Source organism: Plutella xylostella, chromosome 10, assembly GCF_932276165.1.
Source record: "Plutella xylostella chromosome 10, ilPluXylo3.1, whole genome shotgun sequence".
NCBI lineage: Eukaryota > Metazoa > Arthropoda > Insecta > Lepidoptera > Plutellidae > Plutella > Plutella xylostella.
In genome coordinates this window covers 9,112,688-9,126,552 of record NC_063990.1, presented here as the reverse complement: position 1 = coordinate 9,126,552, position 13,865 = coordinate 9,112,688, and the positions used below count along the sequence as shown (strand labels likewise).

General features: G+C 35.0%; 1 protein-coding gene across 1 annotated transcript in view; it reads right to left on the bottom strand.

The window, feature by feature from the left end:
- The window catches only part of LOC105392512, a 59,524-nt gene extending 47,477 nt beyond the window's left edge, over positions 1 to 12,047 (bottom strand). Inside the window, exon 1 of the mRNA XM_038117539.2 lies at positions 11,534 to 12,047. The gene's annotated coding sequence lies outside the window, so the exon portion shown is untranslated. The remainder of the gene's footprint in view (positions 1 to 11,533) is intronic.
- Positions 12,048 to 13,865: the final 1,818 nt, after the last annotated feature.

Sequence of the window (13,865 nt, the reverse complement as noted above, 5' to 3'; positions counted from 1 at the left end):
CTTTACGTAGCATACTTTGTAATTAAATTAAAAGTTATTTTCCGAAGGTGTTTGTTTCTTAGGGAAAGATGATGTGTAGATTCGTGGTAAAATATTCTGGAGCATGTGAATGAAATGAAATGAAATGAAATGAAATGAAATGAAATGAAATGAAATGAAATGAAATGAAATGAAATGAAATGAAATGAAATGAAATGAAATGAAATGAAATGAAATGAAATGAAATGAAATGAAATGAAATGAAATGAAATGAAATGAAATGAAATGAAATGAAATGAAATGAAATGAAATGAAATGAAATGAAATGAAATGAAATGAAATGAAATGAAATGAAATGAAATGAAATGAAATGAAATGAAATGAAATGAAATGAAATGAAATGAAATCGTTTATTTTTTCGACGTAGAATATTAGAATTACTTTTCAAAAGTCATATCATAATCTACCACCATTTCACAAAGGCCCCGTCATCAAGGAGGAAAGAAATGGCGAAAGAAACTCCTCGAGCATCTTTTCAACTTTTTCCTTATATCTAATACATTTTTTTAATTATTTCTAGTACAATTTTACTTAAGTATATCTATTTAATTTTTCCAACAGCCTTAGCTGAGGTGGACAAGCCCACGCGTTTTTGTCATTCACATAATCATTTATACTATAATAAGCTTTATTACATAATGTTGCTTTTACAAAATTCTTAAATTTTTTCTCAGTAAGGTTTATTGTTTCGTTTGATAATTTATTATAAAAACGTATACAGTTCCCCATGAATGAAGTGTTTGTTTTCGAAAGTCTGAGTGTGGGGAAAAGCAACTTATTTTTGTTCCTGGTGTCATTTATATTTTAACGTTCATGCAAAGAAACAAGCAACGCCTTAATACGATCCGTCATAAATAACAACATACAAGTGTATATTAGCGATGACACGTTCGTATTGTTCCGTCACGACGCCGATGTTCGCGCAAACCCCCCCGTGTCGACTATTTGTCTTCGTGACATTTCTGTGACGCGCAGTCACTCAGCGAACCTATTTTATACGTGTGTGGCAACACTGAGACTGACTGTCGGAAAGCGAAGCGGTTAGCAGTAGCTTGCTTGATACGGAATCTCGTCGTATAATAATTTTACTTTAAAGTTTTCTAGCACTCAACAATAACGTTTATACATATTTTTATTTTATTTATTTAATAAATGCACAAACAACTCTACAGTATAACTTAGGTATAACCAACATAATCAGTCTATCTTAACAAACATTTTACCGACGAATAAATATAAATAAATAAATATAACCATCATCGTCAGCTTCTGTTCCTCAAATTTGTACACTGGCGAATGAGGTCTGTTATAATGGCTCTATAATACCTACCTACCTAATTGCAGTTCGAACCATTTTACATACAATGCAATCAAATCGAATCGGCCCACTGCTCCCGTTTCTAATTCAGGCCGGGCAATATTTAATTCCAGACCGACGTTTGATTTCGGGCCTTGGTTGCTTGTATTCTGAGATATAACGCCTGAGCCGCCTGGCGGGGAGATTATAGCTGCCACCAGTCTTGGAGGAAGACATGTACAACTTGTACCTACATGAGCGGTATCTATGTGTAGTGTAGCCTAAAAAGCCCTTTCAAATAGAAGTAGTTTGTTGAAACTTAAGAATTATGTCATTTTACAAACACGCAATTACTCGCACTTCTCCTTAAAAAATTGTCTATAATTTTGAAAATTGAGAAATGTTCAAATAAACCCTGTGTGTAACAATCGCAGCGACATTTTTGTGGCCGCCGCTTGTGAAGTAAACATGTGCTTAATTGCCTGAATATGTTGTGAGCGTTGCCAAAATGAGGCTAAAAGAGAAATTAAGTGGAATGTCTTAAAGTGTATTAAAATCTTTGCTGAGCATTTCACTCTACACTTACTTTATTTTCGCTGTCTTGCTAATTTTAGCAAAAGCTTGTACCTATGTAATTTGGAAGGTTGATTCGTAAAATATGCAAAAAGGTTAGGCTATTCTACTCCCATCCGTGGTGGTCTAGATTTTATAAACCCTTTTTGTGGTTTATGACGGCCTTGTAACACAGACCGGTCCTCAAATATGAAATATTGTAGCAGAATCATAAATATGAACATCCGTTTGTGAATGACTGATTATGTGAATACCGGAAAGTTTTATGTGTACAAAATCCAAAATGTAACAACGGCATTATTTTTGTGATGTAATGTAACACCACCACTATTCTGACTGACAATTTTTTTCACCAAGGTGACTAACCCTAGTGCTACCAACTTACGTGTTTGTATATGCCAATTTATTATTAGCCTTTACGACGCTATTTATTTTATTTTATTTCACCTGTGTAAATACTGCTCGAAGCAATAAACTAATATTTTATCTTATTATTCTAAATTATTACTCATGCAACTAGGGGTATGTATTATGGCCACCACCGGCCAAATACATAATACCCCATAATCTATTTAATACGACCTACGATTTTAAATTCATAGGTGGAAGTGGCGGGGCATTTTGTTAAGTCCATGCAGGTAGGTAATTCCTAAAATCTCCTGATATATTCAGTAAACTGCATCTGCTTTCAGCTTGTGTATGTTTCAGTATGTAATAATTCCCTGTTTCACACCACACAATTCCATAGCTCTTAACTGCACTTAACTTGCAGCTCTGAAAACCGCATTCTACTCATACAGGATGATAAACTTATTTTTATCATTGTTTAATTGGCAAAAATCTACTTTTCTGTCTAAAAGTCCAACTGATAATAATAGGTGCCTACCTGCACCGTAATTTATTTTGAAGAAGCCGCCTAACGCCTGAAGTCTTTTTTGTATGACCCCATTCTCTTCCTTTGCTCAAAATTATCATGAGCTGCTAGATGATTCTGTGAGAAAATCTTAGACTCGTCGTAAAAAGTCTATGAAATACTCACTATACTTTTGTCGAGGAGCCTACGATTTTCGACGAAATTAAAACAGTTTTTTTATGAACACTCTGTACACGCACACACACTAAACTTACTTAGCGCTCAGCAGATGCTTTGTACTGTCCTGGAGGCTCATAATTAAACCATATGATAAATGAGGCGGCCACGCCGCTGGGCCTATTCTACTACACCAATTTCAAATTTACCTATAATTTGACGATTGTTTTTTGATTTAAAGCTACGTAATAGGACAAGATCCATTATAGTTTCAATAGAAGTGTGATAATACCTACATTGTATAACAACCATAACGCAAATTAATTATCCACTATTTAGCGCCCTCATCTAAGTTTAGAGCTTAAACCAAAAAAATGAATGAGAAAAGAGAGGACGATATCGAGATCCACAAAGATGTTTTCCAAATTTTAGATTTGTCTAAAAATAAGAATTTAGGACCTACGTAGCTACGTACCGCACTTCACTTAAACTCATTTGAATTAGTGGAATAGAAGCGGGCACGGTGCGCGGTGCGACCACAATACGGCTTTATCACCTCACTCTATTATTCGGTTTTACTTTACCAAGTGTCAAGTGATATATTACTATAGGTGGGAACCTATTAATGGCATTTCCGTGTTTTGTAGAATTTTATAATTTTGTTACCATATAAGTTGACGCAAATGCTGTTGGTTCTACATGAACAATATAAATAAATAAATAAATAAATATTATATTATAGGTAAAGTTAACTTTGGATTAATAGTAAAAATATAGAAGCAGAATAAATACCGTTAGTGTGAAATTACAATTTACAGAAACTTTTACCCACCAGCCAGAAATATTGGGTTTGTGATTGTGTGGTATACTACAGTCCAGATACAGTACAGATATCTTTTTATCCTCATTACTATCAAGACAAATACGATAAGACCATCTGCGCTAAACTCGAGCGGGCATCTTATTTTATGATACATATGTATTTCGATAACAGTTTTATACATACTCGTATATTATGTATTTCCAACTAATTATACAGGGTAATGCAAAAAGGCAATTACTAGGCTGCGGTTAGCCGAAAGGGATGTAACTCAGAGGGTAATCTTCACAACTTTAGGAAATTCGCGGTTTACTAACTAAGTATATAATTTTTGTAACACCTGTTTAAAATAATATAACCATAACTCCCGCAATCACATAATACCTACTTATAGTGACACGTGGTAACTGGGGGATCACTCTATATGAAGAAATACTAAGTTTGCTGTATTAAACCAAAGAGAAAGCAAACATGAGACTTCTAACATGAATACAATACAATTAACTCCCAAAAGAATCCAAGATAACCGTCACAAGTTCCATTATCTCTGTGACAAGGTTCCATCTCGCTACTCTTTCAGTACAAAGTTGGCACCTTATCTTATTTTGGGTGCGGACCGATCGTTGCACTGTTTGTTGCGGCGTAAAGTGGCCCCTCGTTTGATCTGTTCTCGTTCGTTCGTTTTTGGTTCAGTATAGAGTAACCCACCTGTACCGCCATTTTATATTTGGATGTAGTGATAGACATTTCAGCTAGACAATAAGGCTGCGGATCTATCAACACCCGCGCCCGGATAATACGGTCAAGTGGAGAATCGAGCGGACTCGAGTGTAGTGCCAATACTAATAGCGCACAGTAGTTTTACAAACATCGGAGGGATAGGGAGAGAAGAATAGGGGCGCAGGTAGACCAGGCAAGCATGGCTCAAGTACGCGCTGTCAAATTCTCCTTTTGACTCGAAACCTAAAAGAGAGATGTTATGAGTTTTACCAGTGATTTTGTCTGTTTAATATTCTGAAATGGACAGAAGGATGTTAAAAAGTGAAGAAAGAATCCAGTGCTATACAGAAATGAATAAGGAAGGCATACTAACATGGCTCATCATGGCATTTAAGACATTTAATTAAGATTGCATGAAATTATTTACAATAAGTTGATGTAAGGAAATTTTCCAATCTGGTATACCGTTATAGTTATTGTATAGTGATAAATAAATACATAGAAGGTCATGTGCTTTTATTTTATTTCATTTCTGTTATGTATCCAAAAAAATACAAAACACCCTTTTTTATCTTATTAGATACAAAATAAAGAGGGATACACAATAGAGTAAGATGCCAATTTACGTATATTTTTGCCTTCATAGAAATGAGGAAAACATCGTGAAAAAATCTTGATCTAGGTCCCAAATAATAAAGCTAGAATGTGTTAACAATTTACTCTCTTGACTGTTCATATACAGGGTGTAAATGACATGTTCCCGAAAACCGAAACCACGTGATGTACTGGTCAAATTGAACAACTTTCCCCAAGAAACATACTCTTTGGAAAAGAACTTTTTTTTTCGATCTCTGATACAAAATCCTACAGTACGAATCTAACTTCGTTTATAAAATCGAAAACAAAAAAAAAACCATGGTATATTTCTTGGAGAAAGTTGTTCCGTTTGACCAGTAGATCACGTGGATTCAGTTTTCGGGACTAATCCTATGTAACTAAGTATAACCTAACTAACTTTAAAAAACCGCTGACGCTGACGCTGATGTCGCATCACTTTTGAACGGCTGTACCGTTATTGACACAAAACAAATAACCGAAAATCGGTTTAGCAGTTTGGGAGCTACGTTACCACAGACAGATACACACAAATGTTAAACTTATAGCACCTCTATTATTTCGGGTTTAAAAACTATAAATAAAATAATCCTTCTAGGTCCTGGCCCTATGGAAGGGTTCCCATTATGGTGGCGACATAGCCCCCCTGCAACGCCAGCATGCCCTGCATTTATTTATTTATTTTATACTTTTATTGCACAATTTACAAAAGTAGATGTACAATCAGGTGGACTTAATGCTAAGAGCATTCTCTACCAGTCAACCTGCAGGAGGTTCAGGAGCAAAAAGTAGGGAAGTGCAATTTCATAATTACTATTATAGATAGATTTGCAGGTATGTTTTATTTGTACATACCTAGATACCTACCCACTCTTGATGCTCACATTCGATCCAAAGAACTTGGAAACAATTAAAAGCAGAAACGGGATGACAAAAATGCGATGTTGCGTCGTTATCCGATAGCATCCTCCATTTTTGTCCTCCATATTATCACAGAGTGCTACAACTGTAGAGTAAATATCTTCGGTGGTAACATCCGTTTTACATAACTTATTTTGGCCAGTCATTAAATTACAAAAATACAGATGGTTTATACATTTCGGGTGCTACAAACTTTAAGGTCACGTGACTTTATCCCAAGGAGAAGTTCTCGAGGTGGACTCCTCGAGTCATCTTTTTTAGTATACCTACCACTTTTGAAACACTCTGTAGAAGCGTCGAACACTCCCAATAAAGGGCAATAAGTAACGAAGGTTGCCTGTAAGAGATCGCCCTCAGCGATAAGGCCGCCTATTGTACATTAGTTCTAGTCTATAAGTAGGTTCGACGATGCTTGCCTCCCACTAAGATATACAGGGGTAGAATTTTCTTAGTGTAAGCAAACTTTCGTTATGGCACAAATCTTGAAATCGAAAATAAAAAGTCTCATTTAACATACATATACATTTGCACTCACGGCTGTAATCCCCGAAGGGGTAGTCAGAGGTGGCTCACAAAGCGAGCCACCCACTTTTCACAGCACATTTGTACTCACGTGATAGGTTACGAACCATATCGCAGTTTTTGGGATAAGTACAATGCACTTAGGATACACATCTAGAATCTAGATGTGCAGGTTTCCTCACGATGTTTTCCATCACCGTAAGAGCACGTCATGGTATTATTGTACTTAAACTCGTTAATTGAAAACACAATTGAATGAATTCATTGGTACCGGCCAGGATTTGAACCCACGGCCTATCGATTGAGAGGACGAGGCCTTATCCATTACGCCACCACCGCTCTAAGTTTAATTTAAGATTTATTTCATTCACTGTGTGTTGTATACACTGTGCTTCCGGTCCCATTAATTGTTTCCTTCACTGGAAACGCTTAAGATTTTCCTGTTTTCTTTCTAATTTTTTCTTCATAACCAACAATTCCAGAGGCAAGAGATTCTTAGTGGCTAGAAAATATGGCTGAAATTCTATTGACCTCGTGACTGTTTAAACTCGATGGATGGTGCTACATTTATGACACGTTTAAAATACGTAAATCAATGCAAGGTGTTTTTTTTTCATATTGTGGCAATTACATATATATATATATATATATATGCATGTATGGGCTTTGTGTGTTTCATATTAGCCAAATAAAACATGCCATCCCTATTCACTTTTTCTTGACAGAGTGATAGTCATTACACAGTTATTTTCTACTAAAATATACACTCACGGGCAATGAAAAGGTTCCACTGAGAAAAGCAGGAAATACTTCTAAAAGAAAAAGACTAGCTTAATGACGCCTTTTGCAACATTGAAGTAAATTTAACAGATCATCAGGATATTACCAACTAAAACCGGTAATGTTTTGTTAAAATTTAAAATTAAGTGTTTGAAAAAAACGGGAAGTGTGTGTTTTGTGAGTGAAACTTTTCATTGCCCGGGAGTTTATTATATTGTGGAACAGACTCTTTTAACTCACTAAGATAAACTCGTGGTTAGCGCTCCGAACCTTTCTCGTAAGCTAGAGGGAGCCCTTTGTTACCAGGTTGGTTGAAGCCCTACGTCATTCAATTTGCAGAATTTCCGTGACGACTCCCGGAAAATGTAGGCACTTCGTCACGAAATACCGGGAGGAAAGTTATCAGTGGGCGACCCGTAAGAAGGTCAATGTACTCGACATACCCTGTAGCTATACAAGTAATATGATAAAGATTATTTATATATATATTTTTGTAATTTTCAGATCTGGTTTTTACGAGTTATGAATACATTCACCTGCCCTAGATCACTGATAAAACCTCACCCTGTATATGAGAAATTGTCGTCGTTGTCTCAGTGTTGTGTCGGTAACAAGGTGAAGGACGCGCTGTTTTTTCTCTGCTGACTGTCATTTGTTTTTTATACGCTCAATAGAAGGAGAATAATATTTTGAGAGCACCTAAGAATATACTTAATAAATATTACGTAAAGAGGTTTATTTTATAATTTCATGAGTTAATTTAAACAATCACTACCTATATAGCTATGCAGGTGTATACAGTACTAAACAAAACTCTGAAAACAGCGTTTAAATAATTTAAAAATTAAAAAACCGACTTCAAAAAACCACTAAAATGTAAGAAATAATTTACATCAATTTTATGTGACATTACAAATATGCCTAAGCAGGAACTGTTCTTTTTTGATGTTGGTGCGGTGACAAAGTAATCTGAAGAAATATGGCTTCAAAAAAGATCAGTTCCTGCTTAGGTATATTTGTAATGTCACAAAATTGATGTAAATTATTTTTTACATTTTAGTGGTTTTTTGAAGTCGGTTTTTCAATTTTTTTAAATATTATTTTATTTTATTGTTTTTAGTTAATTTTCAATAATATTCAATCAAAAGTAAGATGCAAATGATACCAATAAGTCCTACTAGTCAATACGAATCATTCAAGCCTAAACACGAGGTAGTTGCTATATACCATTGAGGAGTTCCTTTGACTGCCTTCCGTTGCCATCATCAGATCAGCTCAAGGTCACCATCATATTTTTTTGTTATAAGAACTATATATACGTTCTAAATTTCATTAGAATCGGTTAATATGTGCCCAAAATGAAAATTAATACCCTGTTTTTACCCCTTTACCCACCCTTGGGGGTGAGATAATATTCAGAAAAAAATGGGACCACCTGGAAACTCAACACAATACAACAAAAAAAGAATTTTCAAAATCGGTGTGCGTGTGTGTATCGTTTCTGAAGGAGCAAACTTTAAAAGTGATAAAATAAATTTGGATGAATAACAATATTTTTTTTGTTTTATGGATACTACCGATACTTTTTACACAGAATGTACTTATTATGCCCTTGTCTGGGTTTATCGATAGCTGCGACGTCAAACATAGAACAACTTGGACTCGGGTACCAGATGCATTTTTTTAATAGTGTGAGTAAAATAACCTACCTCACTAAATTCCTCATTCCATGATCTGAGTCAGTAAATAAGCAAAAACAGTAGGTATACACTTTACAGCGTATATAATTCCCAACTTTTCCATTACAAAAAGGCATGGTCGGGAACTAACACATTCTAGACTAGACAATGAATTCTAAAATGAATTAAAAACTTTAAATTAGATTCCACCCACAAGGCGGCTCAACTAATTTGTCTTCTAGGAACCGACCAACCATTTCATTACGCGTACAAACATAATTTATTGTGTGCATATATTTTGTAAATAAATGAAAATGATAATAACTATAGGAAAACCAACTTATCTTTATTATATAAATCTATCCTAATATCATTAATATCTCCTCCGAGGTAGCCTGGAAGAAATTAATCTTACTAATAAGGCCGCCAATTGTACCGTCTGTGTTGCGCATTTCCTTGTCTAGTTTCTATTTGTGTGCAATTAAGAATTATCTATCTATATATCTACATGACTATAAATTTTATAGTACCTACGTGTCCTTTTTCGATAATATTCACGTTTTCATTAGGTAAGGTAAGTACTTAGTATGAATACTGTCTTCATTGTACACCTGAAAACATATCAAGTTCCTACTATAACATCCCTGGGAAACAATTAATACATAGTTTCTTTATTACCTATTAAAATTAGCGGTTGATTTTGCTATACAAGGACGCCCGTACGTAGTTCCATTAGAATGCAGACCTACATATTCTACATAAGCTTAGAATTGCAATTTATGTAGTCTACGATTTGCATGTGACCGCCAATGTTCTGTTAATGTGAATTCCGTGGGCGCGCCGCATTTGCAGTTAGGATTTGCTGATCTAGCGCCACCGCGCTTAATTCATGGGGCTGAAGTCCGCTAAATAATATTATTATCAGCTTGAAAAGTAACGGTCGTGATAGCTCAGCTAATTTATGTTCGTAATGCTGTTTCTCATTTTCAATACGTGATAGAATTATTTATATTTTCGTTATTCATTTGGTGTGTGCTTATGGTGGTGGCATGTTGTCAGATTGATGTCAAGTTTAACATTTTACATTGCGATACTAGTGTGTAAAGTGGTTCCTTATAGTCAAGTTAGGGTATAAGTTTGACTGTAAAGTCTCCAACAATTATTGAAATTTGATTCAAATTGTGCTAATGTTTAAAGTCTTTCCTGAATCTATTTAAAAGTATAACGTATTTAATTAAAATTTGGAAAATTTCGAGCATTTCTTGTTGTTGAGAAAATCTGAAATGGTTTAATTACATTCCGTAATTATATCCAGTAGAAAGAAGGGCGTCAGCTTTTTGTGCGAAATCTCGTGATTAAATTGTAATTTAATTGTACTCGGAGCTAAGTGATTTCAAACACTAGAAGAATTTTATTTTATTTTTAATTGGATTTAGGCTTCATTCAACTTTAACCGACTGAAGGAAGAAACTTGAAAGTAGCTCATATTATATTCCAATATATTATATGTTTGATTTACTTAATTTAATTTAAAACTATTAATTTTAAAAAACCTATATAACTACTTTATTTTAGTAATAAATAAAGTCGAACCTTAAATAAGGGGCTTCGACAAATAACAACGTGCAAAAGCAATGTAAATAACATTACGTATCGGCCATTTTGGTCCGTCCAACGGCGGGTCGGGGAAACCAAACAAATTAAAAAAATCTAACTCAATTATTTATGCCCGAATAGGTTTATAGCAAGAAATCGTTTCAACAAAGCGTTTTTGGAGTTCTGTATTGGAAATTCAGACATCGGTCTTTTTAAATAATACCTAACTGTCAATTTTCAGCGAGCACTTCGCCTTAAAAAGTTATTATTTCGGAATTCCGAGAAAAAATGTATCATAATGTCATTAGCCACCTCCTTACAAATTTTCAACCAAATCGGTTTAGCCGTTCTTGAGTTATAACAGTGTGACTAAGGGGTGATTTTTCAATGGTCAGATAAACGTTATCTGAGCAATAATTCTGATGCTGTCACATTTGAATGTTTGTATTAGACAGTGACAACAACAATTTTATTCATCAGATAACGTTTATCTGACCATTGAAAAATTAGCCCTAACATGTATAAATTGTGCACTGAATATGGTATAAATATATCATAAAATTTTTCCACTTTCTAAAGCTGCAGCTTTAAATTTTGTCTCAACTGGACCGGGTCAGGCTTCTGTGGATTTCGATAACTTTTTCGATCCAAATATAATTTGAAACCAATTTGCGGCTGGCCAGCCGTTTCATTTATTTGTTTCTGTTAATTAACGAATATTGGCCATTTTATTAGCTTGGTTATTGAGGTTTAATATGGCGAACCGCATTTGTTTAGCAATAAATGTTCAACCTTAGTACGCAACGGACATAATTACCACAGTATTTATCTTTCAAAAGAGCAACCCTTTCATCCTAAAAATAAAACAATAAATTCTTCAAATAGGTCTATGAGTACCTAACCAAAAAAAAAACAAAAGACGACATAGTCCAAACACTCACCCTCGAGATAATCACGTTAACCCCTCGTTGGCACACCACTAAGTTGAAACCAAACACTCATATTGTTTATTCAGGAGTTTAGATCTTCGAGCTACGAAAGTCGCTACGCGTGGCTACGCTCGCTGCTACGCGGCTACGCGGGCTCGTAGCGCCCGGCTGCTACGCTCGCGCTACGGAGACTGCCGTAGCATGTCGTTGTGCGGACAAACGGACAAACGCCGCGGTTGAACGCCGCTACAATGGATCAACTCTCATCTTGGTATTGTTTTTGCTACTGGTATTAGGTACTGCAGTTAAATTTAATGGATACATTTTTTAAGATTTGCGTTGTGTGGACGTTTTTACGATGGTCGTTAAAATTTATAAGAGACCATGAATAAGAACTATTTTAAGATATCTAAAGGTATGACCGGTGGGGTTAACGAGTTCTTGAGTGAATACCTAGAATAGGATAGCGTAGCGTTAGATGAACGAAACGTCTGCATAAAATATGTTTGTATTATCTATCGACAGTTTTCAGTACAATGCAAACAAAAATCATTCGGTCATCCGTTTCATTTTACGTAAATTTTATTTCGAAGTTTACTTACCGGAACCGTTTCAGGTTGCGAATATCATGTAAAACAAAGTGTTTTGCATATAATAAGTGAAAAGAGCGTATAACAACCCTGCAACACTACGCCGCGCACGTAACTTATCCTTTCACGTGATATAATGCACCCGGTTGGGCCCACTACCACTACCGCATAATATCGTCTTGGTAAAGATACTTTGGGCTAAATTCTACTGTAAGAACGATGTGGTTATACTTGTAGTCCAGCAATATTAGTGTATGAATGAATTATAAGTAAAAGATTAAGCATATAATATTATTAGTGTAAAAAAATAAGTTAGGTAGGTTCTATGGGTACATGTGTACGTACATATTAAACAGTCTGGGTTTTTGTACGTTTTTTAATTATTGGATTGTTCTATTAATCTATATGTTTTGTTACCCTTATTTCTCAATTACTATTAATTACCCGTATAGGTACTTATTTCTTAAATTTTATACTTTTACTCATGTTTTTATAATTACAGCTGCATTGCACTGCGTAGTTCTAACAGTGAGTTACAGGCATACCAAAAACAAGAATGCGGGGTATAAACTTTGCAGAAGTTAGTCTAATTTTATATACGAAGTTAGTTTTAGAAATATGAGCGGCATTATTTCAACTTGTAGCTAAGAGCGTCTTAAATGGAGTAAAATTTTTACGCTTACGACAAAAGACGGCTTTGATGAAAGTTCTAAATTAACCTTTGTTTAATTTTGAAGACTGCTGTTTATTAAGTTATTATTCTCTTTAGATTTGTTTTTATTTTGATGAGAAAAGGATTATATGAAGATGTTTATGCATAGTTCGTGAGATAAAAACATAGTCCTTCGTTACTAAAAGCTTGTGCTTACACAAGGTAGAGCAGTGAGCAAAAGTGACAAAAATAGTATCCCCAAGCAACTTACGTCATGAAATCTATTGACAAATGTTTTATACACCAGTCATTTCATAAAGCTTGAGATTGTACGTCGAATAAATTTTATTTATATTTCTCCTCTGACTCTTTAAAGACTTATCACTTATCTTTTTTGCGGACTATACACGGTGGACCCAGTGAAAGGTCCAACAAATGTAAACGTTGTCCGTCGTGAGGACGTGGACACACACTCGAGTCTGATCAGTTGTTGACACAAACGTGGTCTGTGAAGAATTCTCACTTGCTCATACTTCAGGAATCCATTTAGTCCTTGTTCCCCTTTTGAGGCCACTTAACTTGGTGCTAGAGTGGGAACGAAGAAATGGTCATCATATTATGTAAAAATATATGTGTTTTTGTATTTTGTATTCTTTGTTATAAAAATATGCCGTAATAAAACTAGATATATGCATACTAATATTTAGATAAAATTTTGCGAAACAACAATTCAATACAAAAACCGTTCCTCGAAAATTTCTGAGGCCGCGCAAAAACCACACGCATGAACCACATTGTACATACTATATACGTACAAACAACTATGTATAGAATAGTTACCCAACTTCAACTCAGTTATTGTTAAAACTTTCACTTTCGAACTTATCAAACGAAACCGCTACAATGCCGGCTCAAAACCAGCCGCTGTCATTGGTGAGTTATTGCAGCGAAGTAATTTACTGGCCATATATCAGAACACAAAGGACCTGAGCTGAATTGTATTACAACTTAAGTAGGTACGGCAAGTTTGTTCGTGCTAACCGCCCATTGATACATTTCATACAGTTCGCTATTCAATTGAACATTTCTAGCTTCACCAATG